The following is a 12,706-nucleotide window of genomic DNA, read 5'->3' on the forward strand; positions in this document are numbered from 1 at the left end:
CCTCCCTTTGGAGTGTGACTGATATGGAGAACCTAATGCAAAGAATAATCCTTGACTGTGTGTCATCTCAAGGATTTGCCTGGCACAGGAATTCTAGGTCAGTACTTACACCCAGACCTAGGGTGAAGACCACTGATGGCAACTCCTGTGACACTCAGGTCCTGCCTGCATGTGCTGCTTTCTCAAGAGGGCCATCGGGGAGGAGAGAGGAGTAGATTATTCCTGTGTATTGCATTCATCATGGTTCTTTACAAATTGGAGTTTCATACTCAAGTTCTTGGCTGCATATAGACTGAGCTGGTGAATCTGAATCTGGACTTCCCTTATGTTTGAAATATCTAGATGTAGGCAGCTTGCCACCTAGAGCTGTAATCTGGATCTTTAATAGTTTTGGAAGGAATTATGAAATGGGTAGAGTCCTTCTTGTCATGGTGTTCCCTTGGAGAAAGTTATTTTCTTTGTGGTGTCTTAGTTCCTCTGTCTGGGAGAAAGAAGCTTAATGATACTGTTTAATTTTTATGTACCCACTGCCTGTACTTAACAGTGTGAATCACAGCTGTATGCCCAAGATCTTAAGGCTCTGCCAGAGAAGAGTAGTAGTGCATGAGAACTCTTCTTCTCTTATAGCTTGATGGCCTTTCATCAGCTTTGTTCCATTCATCATGGCTCATGACACTTAACCTTTTCCCTTCTTTGGCCATGTTCTCCCCTTATGGGTATGGAGATGACATGCTGTAACCCTTTGGGAACAAGCACTAATTAGGGGAAACTTCATGTATCCATACCTATTGTTAGTAGTATAAATACTGTTAGATCCTCAGAAAATGACCGGATTAGGACCGTATCCCCTTGACAGAGTTCTTGTTGACTGATTTGTTCATTGCCCATCAATAAGCCAGTCATTTAATAGATGATAATTATATGTTAGAAACTGTGCTACCTAATGATATTTTGAGAGAATGAAGATCCCAATCTTTCTGCTTATGGTCAAGTCCATTCTAATTGTCTGTCCTAATTTGAGAACACTCATTTAGTTTATGAACATCTTGTTCTCAATGACTAATCATTAAGTCCTTTGCCACTGTGTTAAATAAAACTGTGAGTAGTGGAAACATAAACGGGGGAGCCGTGGCACCATGCTATTCTTTTGTACCATTCTCCCAACTGTATGTGTTTCCTAGAAGAGTGTTACTTTTTATCAGAGTTATTTAATCTTTGATCTTAAAAAATAACAATATTGTGTCTTAATTGCCTTTTCCCTCTATCCCAACAAAAAAATCCTGTCTGAAATTTCTAGCCCCTTGAAGAGAAATGTCAAATAGAATTAAGACAGCCTTCTTTAAAAACAGGGTTTATCCTGAGGCAGGGTTTCTTTTGGAGCCATATCTGGCAAAATGTGCATTTACACAAGCAGTATGGAGGGAGAGCGGCCTTTAGACATCTCTACTCCCAGCCTCCCCACACATTCTGTGAACATGCTTAGGGCTCCTAGATTAGATCCCTGATGACCAACCCTTGCCTAGTGAATGAGATACCAGAACAAAGGAAGAGGAGTGCCAAAATTCTTTTGGGGTGAAATAGGATGTTTTGACAGCCATCTTTATGCATATGGTATCATGAGGTACTCTGTGCAGCAGTACAAATAAGAGACAGCCTCTATCTTCCAGGAACTTGTAACAGACTAAGAAAGGTGACAGGCATTTTGGTATTCATAGATCCCATAGGGTATTCTCTCAAATACCAATTTTTTGTGTGATCTCGTTTTTAATATTCACTGGAGTTATTCCTTAATAAAGTAGCACCATATCCTTATTCAGTCAACTTCCTTTCCTAGCTTTTTATTCTTCCCCTAGTCATGGGACAGAGGGCATACTGCTTAGCACTGCCACACAACAGAATCCTCTCGCTGAACTGCATAGGTTTCACGATCCACTCAGCATCCTCCTAATGATCTTTAGCACAGCTCAGGGTATATGCAGGTCATTTTGGTGGAAATATTTTTTTTTAATTTTTTAATGTTTATTTACTTTTGAGAGAGAGAGGCAGACAGCATGAGTGGGGGAGGGGCAGAGAGAGAGGGAGACACAGGATCCGAAGCAGGCTCCAGGCCCTGAGCTGTCAGCACAGAGCCCGACATGGGGCTCAAACCCATGAACCACGAGATCGTGACCTGAGCCGAAGTCGGATGCTTAACGAACTGAGCTACCCAGGCGCCCCTGATGGAAAGATTTTTAAGAGTCGGATCTCCAGGGGATTTTTTTGTACCTATATAGTATAGCACAGCAAAGAGGAGTATAGGTTCTGCATTCAGATGTTACTTCTTAGGTGGGTTGTCTCTGGCAAGTTTCTTTACCTCCCTCAGCCTCAGTTCCCTCTGTAACCAGTACCTCATGGGGCTCTGGTGTGGACTCAGTGAGATCATACGTTCATGAATGCCTGCTGTGTGCCAGGCACTTTTCTCAACACTGGAGATGCTGCAGTAAACAAGATAGATTATATAACCTCTGTCTTAGTGTTTGAAGACAGAGCATAAGCAACTAGACAAATTTAAAATAATATATGATAGTCCTGAGTGCTGTAAAGATAACAGAGCAGGGTATTAAAGAATGCATGATGGGGGCAATTTTAGAAGGGGTAGTCAGGGAAGCTTCTTGAGTGACATTACATTTGGTGAATAATGTATACAGAACACTTAGCATAGAATCTGTTACCTAATAAGCATTTGAAATTAGATGATCATCTCCTCCTCCTACTCCCTCTCCCTTCTTCGTGTCAAGTAATTTTCAATCATAATTCTAGGAAAATAAATTTATTTCTTAAATATCTGGATATTCTTTAAGAAAATGGATGTGGTTCAAACTCCCAGTAACACAGTACAAAATCTTATGAGAGACATAAGTATGTGAGAGAAGTCCTCAGAGTGGATAAACCAAGTGTTTATGGAAGATGAATGTCTCTGTCTATTCATTCATTCTCCTACCCTCCAGGTTTTACTTTAGATCAAATTGGTACAGATTCTGAGTCACCATCTGCTGGGCACCTCTAAGTAGAATCTGTGTATATGCTTCCGAAGAGGTTTCTGTCAAATGTTTTGGGTTGGTATTTTTTGGTTTTTCTTATTGTTTTATAATTCTTTTTATCCTGATTCTTGATGTGAAATGTCTTTTATTTATCATTGACTGATACTTGCAAGTCTAGGGTAAGGGAGTAAAGGAAGCTTCTGCCAGCTTGCTTTGTCAAATATTGTGGAGTAAGTGTGCCTTAGAGAGGCAGGATGATAACCAAGGCCCCACTAGCCCTTTCCCAGCGCCTTCGTGGAGGCATCAGACAGTAGGACACTCTGCAGCAGTACTGAGCATTGTGGTCAAGAGGACTCCTCAGGGCATCATTTAGCCAGCAGCTGTCTGGGGAAGTAATTTCCAGCAGAGGTCTGTCAGCTCATACCTTCACCTCTCTCTGTCTAGGAGATGTAGAAAGCCCGAAACACTGTGAGGCAGGGTTTTTTATTCCACCCCTACTGGGAAAGTTATTTCTAGCAGTGTCACTTACCCTGGGCTTTCTCTGTTGTCCAAGTCCCTGCAGGTTGAGGGTGAATATTACCTCCTCTTGCTGTGTGTGCCATTTCACTGGGACTTAAGGAAAGGTGTAAGAGCATGTGTTAGCATATCGAACCTTTTCATCAGTTACCCAGTTGTGAGTATACTAGCTCTTTCAAACTGTTGTCAGTTGGTCTAAAGGAATTAGCATTTCGTTTTCTTCAGTTAGTAGGTGTGGTGTTTGTTGCCTGTTCCCATTCAGCCAAATGTTTACTAGAATGCCCTTATAAAAGATAGCTTTGGAAGAATTCATTTCTCTGGAATTTTTACTCAACTTTTGTAGCATCATTGGCCTTCTTTAGCTGAAGATGACATGGCTGTATGACAGAATTAGCCTGACTTTATAAAATGCAAGGAAAAGATGCCATTATCACCTAACATGAAAATTCCTTCAGACTGGCATGGGGGGGGGGGGTGGATGGAGGCTATAGAATACGTGAAGGTTTATGAGATACTGTTTTTTGTGTCAACAAAGTTAAGAGAATTTGGGTTTTAGAAGATACCAGGATGTCCAAGGTGTTTCTGAAGGTAATGTGAAGGAAGCCAAATCTTAAATGGTATCTGTCTTTATGATTAAAATGAGATCAATGGGGAAAGCTTGTTTAGGGGGATAGGAAGACTGTGGTGCCGATGGGGAAAAAATGGGTGAAAACACCATTTGTTGGAATTTTATTCAAGTCGATAGCAATATTGTATGAAATACTCCGGTATTGAAGTTGTGTGCATTCCAAATAACAAAAAAGTATAATCTTATAAATTCCTGCAAGATGGTGGTGTTGTCTAAACCCACTCCCTAAATCTACTTCACTGAAGAGAATGTGGCACCCCAGCCATAGCTCAGCTTTATAACTTGTGGTTGAATCATGCCATCTTCCTAGAAATATCAATTTCATTGCATTCTCCTGATTGCCCTCAGCAGAGGTTATTGGTGGGAAACAGAAAAGAAAATGCATTCTAAAATGAGTATAAATCATTAGTTACTGAAGATTCTTGCTGTCAGGGTATTTAGAAGAATTACCTATCTAGTAATTGAGTCTTGGCTGGCATGAGGCAGTATATCCTAGTAGTCACATACATGAAGGCCCGACTGACTGCCTAGGGTTGCATCCCAGCTTCATCACCTTCTCCTGTGTGATTTGGACAAATAGCTTAATGTCCCTGTGTCTCCGTGTCCTCTCACACTTCTAGGAATTAAATGAGTTAATGCATGATTAGAACTGGGCCTGGCACACAGTGAATATTGAGTGTGTATTTATTATTATCACAGCAACTTCACATCTGAGTGGAACAAGAAAGTCTTAAGTTACAGTAGCCTCAGTCCGTCTGGGCTTTGTGGAGTAGCTAGCTAAAAAGGGATTTGGTGGCAGTGCGCAGGAGAATTATTTTTACATCAACAGTACTTCCCATTTAGCCTGTTGACTGGGACCGATTATCAGGGGACTGCCTCCAGGTCTTTTGAGGAGCTTCTGCTGCATTAGCCTTCAAATCTTAAATTCTCTCAAGAGAAAGAGCCAGAGATGCACCATATGAGGGACATAGAGTATAGTTAGACCACCCTAGAAATCCAGCCTGAGGCTTTAAAACCCTAAGCTCTGATGACCAGCCCCTGGCTTTGCCATATCTCAGACTTTCTACAATAATTGTAAAGGGTGTTTTGAAGTGGATTCAGTTTAATTTTCCTGAATCTTTTGGCAGTTTTAAGGGGGAACTTCCAGTGTGTCTCCTGTGATGAGGTTTATAATAATTTTTGTCATAAATATATATATCATGGCTCATTTCTGTGGTAATTTCTGTTCATTTCTTGAGGTAATTTAGTTCTTAATTTGTTCTAAATTGGGAATGTACCTATAGATTTCAACTTTGTTCTTTGATCTTGTCATCTCTTTCAGCTGATATTTTTAGTTAATGTTTGTACTTTTTATAAAAACGGGGTTGTGCAGGGGCGCCTGGGTGGCGCAGTCGGTTAAGCGTCCGACTTCAGCCAGGTCACGATCTCGCGGTCCGTGAGTTCGAGCCCCGCGTCAGGCTCTGGGCTGATGGCTCAGAGCCTGGAGCCTGTTTCCGATTCTGTGTCTCCCTCTCTCTCTCTGCCCCTCCCCCGTTCATGCTCTGCCTCTCTCTGTCCCAAAAATAAATAAACATTGGAAAAAAAAAAAAAAACGGGGTTGTGCAAAGTGCTGATTTTCAGCCTTGTGGCTTTTGGAACTTGATTACAGTTATTGAAAAAAAAAAACAATATCTATATTCTAAATAACTAGCTCAGGGGTTATACAAAAGCACAGTTCAGTTTGTGATCTTGATTATAACTTTGGTTTATGATTTTGTATACCTCCAGAGAGTATAGGGTTAGGAGCACTGAGAGATTTAGAATTCCAGCTTTGTCACTTCCTAGTTCATTTGTAACTTCATAATCTTAGTGTCTCATCTGTAAGATGGAGGGATAATCACAGTACCCACCTCAGAGCAGTTGTGAGATTAATTGCATGTGAAGTGCTTGGTATAGTGGCCAGCGTGTGGTGCGTGCTTACTACCAGAAGAGGTACTGAAGAGAGTGATTCTATAACACTAGACCCTGCTTGGTTGTCCTCCTTTTCCTTGGCTACTTATCCACCTCTTGGGACTCAGGGATGCCTGAGAAGTGGTATTGCTGCTTTGGGTGGTACCTAGATCTTTGGCAACCAGTTCTGATGGTGGTTGAGACTAGGATGCATAGACTGAAAGCATCTGCGGGATGATTGCACAGGTATCCAGGTATGTGAGGGAAGAGGACCATGGCCACACCACCACTCCCATGGGTGGGGAGCCTTGTTTCTGAGGCTAGCTAGCATTACTGCTAGTTCTCCCATTACAGAATTCTCTTAGGCTACAGGTAACATTCAATGTTAGTAGGCATCTTGTCCATCTTGATGAACCTGAAGGTTACAAAGAGTCTTTGTGTCTCATTCTCCCTAGGCCAAGTGTTCGGATGCTGTCATTCCACCTTCTAACTTATTTACATATGAGATAAATATATATTCTATATAATATGTATTTATTATTGAGAACATTGATGGTATGACTGATAATCATGGATAAACTTATCTAGATAAATAATTTTTAATCTCACAATGTGAGATTAGCAATGCTAACATTGTATACTAATGATGTGTATTTTTCCAAATTGTATGACTACGTGAAATTTGTGTTTAATCTGCATAAATGCTATTTTCGAAGGAAAATCAATAGAGGAAGAAGCTTATCACAGAAAGTAGATGATTGGTTTTACCAGCCACTTAGGGGGAAGTGCTCTCAAGAGGGAATAGTGAGTTGGGATGCCTGGGTGGCTTAGTTAAGTATGAGACTTTAGCTCAGGTCATGATCTCACGGTTTGTGAGTTTGAGCCCCACATCAGCCTCTCCACTGTCAGCATGGTGCCCACTTTGGATCCTTTGTCTCCTTCTCTCTGTGCCTCTCCCCTGCTCATGGTTTCTCTCTCTCTCAAAAATAAGCATTTAAAAAAACAAAGGAATGGTGAGTGACTGCTAATGGGTAATAGGGTGATGAAATGTTGTAGAATTAGTAGTAATTGTTGACCAACCTTGTGGATATACTAAACCCATTGCATTGTATAAAGCACAATAAAAGAGTGAATTTGGGGTGCCCAGGTGGCTTAGTTGGTTAAGCATCCAGCTTTGGCTCAGGTCATGATCAAGCCCCACATTGGACTCTGCTGAAGGCTCAGAGCCTGGATTCTGCATCAGATTCAGTGTCTCCCTCTCTTTTTGCCCCTCCCCCACTCACTCTGTCTCTCTCAAAAATGAATAAGTAAACATTAAAAATTTTTTTTAAAAGAGTGAATTTTATGGTATGTGAACTGTCTCTCAATTAAAAAAAAGTATTTAAACTTAGCATGGGAATTAGTTCAGGGTCCCAGTCCAATGGGAATGAGTGCAGCTCTAAAAATAAAATACAGATTAGATTCATTTACCAAAAAAGAAGAGTGTATATAATTTTGTGTGAAAGCTAGAGACTTAGAATTTCATTCTTAAAATGTAAAAGAATTTCTTTGCTAATGGTATAAGCTTACCACAGAAGAACACTTAGGCTGAAAATCTGAAAGCTGACGGTTGGAATTGATAACAAACCCCATTTGAAGTGGCCACATGGCTTGTGCACAGTAGTTGTTCAGTAGAGTTGAGTGGGCTTTCTGCTTTAGTATGCATACAGTTAGAAATTCATGAAAGGACTGTTTGAAGTAGATTTGAAATAAAAGTGCCATTTAGGAGGCACCTGGGTGGGTCACTTGGTTAAGCATTTGACTTTGACTCAGGTCACGATCTCACGGTTTGTGGGTTTGAGCCCCATGTTGGGCTCTGTGCAGACAGCTCAGAGCCTGGAACCTGCTTTGGATTCTGTGTCTCCCTCTCTCTCAGTCCCTCCCTCGCACTTGCTGTCTGTCTGTCTGTCTGTCTCTGTCTCTCTCTCTCTCAAAGGTAAATATACATTTTTAAAAAATGTCATTTAGAAAATCCGTGGACTACTTTTTAGAGGCGGTATTCCTGTAACCGGATGATTAGTAGGTACCAATGTGGATCTTTACTATTTTCCTGGAATTTTTAACCAGAGCTCAAAGTGAGGGTGAGGGTTGGGGGCAGAGGACCAGATCCCAGCTGGAATAGGTTCCTTTCCTGTATATCTTTCTTAGAGGTTTCTTTCCAGCAGCATTGATATTGTGATTGTCATCTTTGATCTCTAGTACGAGGGGAATTACAGGGGTCTTTTTTTGTTTTTGTTTTTTAGAAAAAGAATTACTGTGATAATTTAGATACCATAGAATTCACTCATTTTAAGTGTACAATTCAATAACTTTTAATAAGTTCACCCAGTGTGCCTCTATCATCATAGCCTAGTGTTAGAACATCTCCAATAAGATCACTGTTTGAGGCTCATTTTTTTTAATGATTTCAGACTCATTGAAATGTTACAAAAACAATGCAAAGACTTGCTTTATGCTTTGTACTCTTATTCATCAAATGTTAACATTTTACCACATTTGAATGCAGAGATTTTTGAATAGTAGTGGCCCCTTCTTTTGGAAAGAGGCATCCTTTGACTTGTCCTTCCCCCAGACCCTCTTTTGGTAGTTGGAGGTGCTCTTTGGTAGGGCAAGGTATGTGAAGGTCTGGTGGGTTTAGTAGATGCTTTGGAAGATGTTTGGGGCTTAAGCCATCTTACCAGTGCTTCCAAGAAGGTCCCCTGCTGAGCACGGGCTGAGGTTGGGTTGAGGTTGAGGGATGAGAAATAGGGACAGATTCAAATGTCCCACTCTTGGGCACTGTGAGGTTTTTGTGGAGCTTTTCAGTAAACCAACAAATGTGTTTCCCCCATGTAAGAGCTGGCATTTGGATGCCTGATACTCAAAGAGAGACTACATGCTAATCAGCATTAAACCAAGAAGCAATAGCAGCCAGGGAAAAGGGGACACAAAGTTACCTGCACTGGCTTGATAATGTTTTTGCAAAACAGTGGTTCTTAACAGTGGGGGAATGGTGGGGGAAACAGTGTTGACTCCCTTTCCACCCCTCCCCAACCATTGGACAGTTGGCAATTCTGGAGACATTTTTGTTGTTGCTACTGGCATCTATAGGGTAGAGGCCGGGAATGCTGCTAAATATCCTAAAACGCACAGGACAGCCCCCATATGACTTAATCTGCCTCCAACTGTCAACAATAGTGCTGAGGTTGAGTAACCCCGATTTAAAGGGATAGGAATTGTGGTTAGCCAAAGAGAAAACGATCCATCTTGCCATGGATTGTCTCTTAATGAGTCTTTCTCCTTGCCTTCCTCCTGATCCTAACAGAGTGGGGAGTGATTGGTGGGGTTAGAAATGTAGCAAGAGTGCAGACACTGCTCCTGTTCTCCCTCCAGACTTGCATTCCCAAGCCTAGCTTGTGCCCTTGGGAGAGGAACTTTAGAATAAGACCTGTTGGGGGCACCTGGGTGGCTCGGTCGGTTAAGTATCCAACTTCGGCTCAGGTCATGATCTCAGAGTTCATGAGTTCAAGCCCCATGTCGGGCTCTGTGCTGACAACTCAGAGCCTGGAGCCTGATTCGGATTCTGTGTCTCCCTCTCTCTCTGCCCCTCCCCCGCTCATGCTCTGTCTCTCTCTCTCTCAAAAGTAAATAAACATTAAAAAAAAATTTTTTTTTTTTTTTAATTAGAAGAACCTTTCACAGAGCCATATAACTGGGGCCAGTGTACTGAACTAGTTATACAGACTAAACTCAAAATAAAAGATGCATATATTTTATCTTAATATAATAGCACTTTGCTGTAAACGGCACCTGCTTTGCTGGGTAATACTGACTGATCTGTCTGGAATCACATTGGAAATATCAGAAGCAACTCATGATGACTTTTGTTAACATGGTGAATTTTGAGCACCCACCATATGCAAGGTCCTAGGCTAGGTGGTATATATTTAATAATGAATAAAATGGGCACGTCTCCTTAGGTTCTAGTGGGATGAGGCTATTTCAAAGTTTTTAATTTTGGTGGGCATCTGGGTGCCCGCTGTCAACACAGAGCCTGCTTCAGATCCTCTGTCCCCCTTTCTCTGACCCTTCCCCACTCGTGCACGCTCGCTCTCTCTCTCAAAAATAAACAGTTTTAAAAAGTTTTTAATTTTTTAGGACTTCCATTTTGGAATAATTCCAGACAATAAACAAATAAGTAAATGAATAAATGCATATATTTTAAAAAGGAAAAAAAAAAAAGGAATACCAGATACTCTTTACTCCTACATTTCATAGTACAGTCATCACAACCAGGAAGTTAACATAGGTATAATATTATCTGCAGAATTTTGTCGGATTTTGCCAGTTGTTCCGCTGTCATTTTTCTGGTTTAGTATGCAATCCAGGATCACATGTTATCCTATCCTTTTTTTCTCTGTGACATTTTCTCAGTCTTTGTCTTTCATGACCTTAACAATTCTGAAGAGTTACATTGTAGGACATCTCTCAGTTTGGATTTGTCTATTTTCTTATGAAATTCAAGTTAATACATTTTTAACAAGAATACCACAGGTGTTGGGGCACCTGGGTGGCTTAGTCGGTTAAGTGTCTGACTTCGGCTCAGGTCATGATCTCATCATTTGTGAGTTCAAGCCCTGCATTGGGCTCTGCGCTGAGAATCTCCGCTTGAGATTCTCTCTCTCTCCCTCTCTCTGCCCCTACTCCACTTGCTCTCTCTCTCTCTCTCAAAATAAATAAACTTAAAAAAGAAAACCACAGGTGATGTGGGGTCTTTCCATTACTACTGATGTTAACTTAGACCATTTGGGTAAGGTGGTGTTTCTCTACTATAAAGTTGCTATTTTAGGTATAATTAACTTAATAATTAACTAATTAGTAAGTGTCTTATAGGGCATACTTTGAGATTATATAAATGTTCTGCTTCTCAGTATACCCTTTTCACTTAATTATAGCATTCACTGATGATTCTTGTAACAGTTACTACTGTGGGGTTTGTGTAACGGTAATTCTCTATTTCTGTCATTCTTTACGTATTTATTAGAATTCTTTTATGAGAAAGAACCATCCCTTCTCCCTTATAAAACTCTGATTTCATAACGATAATTCCAATTCTGGTTCAGTATCACAGTTCTCCAGCTTTACCCCAATCTGAATTATAATTCCTTTCCCTAACAGTGAAAATCTTAGGTCTCATTATCTGCAATGTATTTACTTATTTGCTCAGTCCTAGAGTATACATAAAGTAGTTTCAGAATTGTTTGTTCATACCCCTGTGAAAAACTAGAGTACAGTACTTCAGGACAGTTCTTTTTGTTATCAGCCTGTGAGTATGTAATCAAAATTCTGTGTTCCAAAGTTACCTAGGTGAGTTCTTCACCACCTCATCGACTCTTGAGTATGTTGTTATTCGCTCTGTAGAAAAAGTGGAGAACACAAGTTAAAGAAAAGAGTTAACATTTCCAATAAACTCTGTCCTGCTGTTATTCTTTTTCTCAGTGTTCTTTATCAAGTTGAAGAGGTTCCATTTATTCCTACTTTGCTGAGAGTTTTTATCATAAACATGTGTTGGATTTTGTCCAGTTTTTTTTCTGCATCTAATGATAGGACTATGTGATTTTTTTTCTTCTTTAGCCTGTTGATGTCATGGAGTACATAAATGGTTTTTGAAAGTTGAACCTGGCCTGCATACCTGGAATAAAGCCCAATTGGTTACGGTGCATAATTTTTTTTCATGTTTATTGATTTATTTTGAGACAGTGAATGAGAGTGTGTGTGTAGCGGGAGATGGGCAGAGAGAGAATCCCACGCAGGCTCTGCACTGTCAGCTCAGAGCTCCACGCAGGGCTGGATCTCACAAACTGTGAGATCATGACTTGAACCCAAATCAAGAGTTGGTCGCTTGGGGCATCTAGGTGGCTCAGTCAGTTAAGCATCTGACTTCGGCTCAGGTCATGATCCCGAGGTTTGTGGGTTTGAGCCCGGTGTCTGGCTCTGTGCTGACAGCTTGGAGCCTGCTCCCTGCTTGTGTGCGTTCTCTCCCTCCCTCCCTCCCTCTCTCTCTCTCTCTCTCTCTCTCTCTCTCTCTCTCTCTCAAAAATAAACTTAAAAAAAAAAGAGAGAGAGAGACACTTAACTGACTGAGCCACCCAGGTGCCCCAGTATAATTCTTTTTATGCGTAGTTTGTTTTGATTTGATGTTACTCTGTTGAGGATTTTGCATTATCATGGAGATAATTGATCCGTGGTTCTTTTCTTGTAGTGTCTTTGTCTGATTTTGGTAATGGGTGTTGCCTGCTACATAGAATGAGTTAGCAAGTATTCTTTCTACTTCTATCTTCTGGAAGAGATTGTAGAAAGTTAGTGTAATTTCTTTCTTAAATGTTTGGGTGGCTTCATCAGTGAACCCATCTGGGCTTGGTGCTTTCAATTTTGGAAGATTATTAATTAACCAATTTCTTTAATAGATATAGGTCTATCCAGATTGTCTTTTCCTTTTTTTTTTTCTTTTAATGTTTATTTATTTATTTACTTACTTACTTATTTTGAGCAGGAGTGCGTGTGCATGAGCACGAGTGGGGAGAGGCAAGAGAGA

The 12,706-nt window shown here is 40.7% G+C and overlaps 1 protein-coding gene across 11 annotated transcripts in view; it reads left to right on the top strand.

The window, feature by feature from the left end:
• RBM6 (RNA binding motif protein 6) overlaps positions 1-12,706 on the top strand; it is a 104,990-nt gene that overhangs the window by 49,005 nt on the left and 43,279 nt on the right. The window lies entirely within an intron of this gene.

The sequence above is a fragment of the Lynx rufus genome, unplaced genomic scaffold (assembly GCF_022079265.1).
Source record: "Lynx rufus isolate CCGP_SWC_20201006 ecotype Redwood Valley unplaced genomic scaffold, mLynRuf1.p SCAF_4, whole genome shotgun sequence".
Taxonomy (NCBI): domain Eukaryota; kingdom Metazoa; phylum Chordata; class Mammalia; order Carnivora; family Felidae; genus Lynx; species Lynx rufus.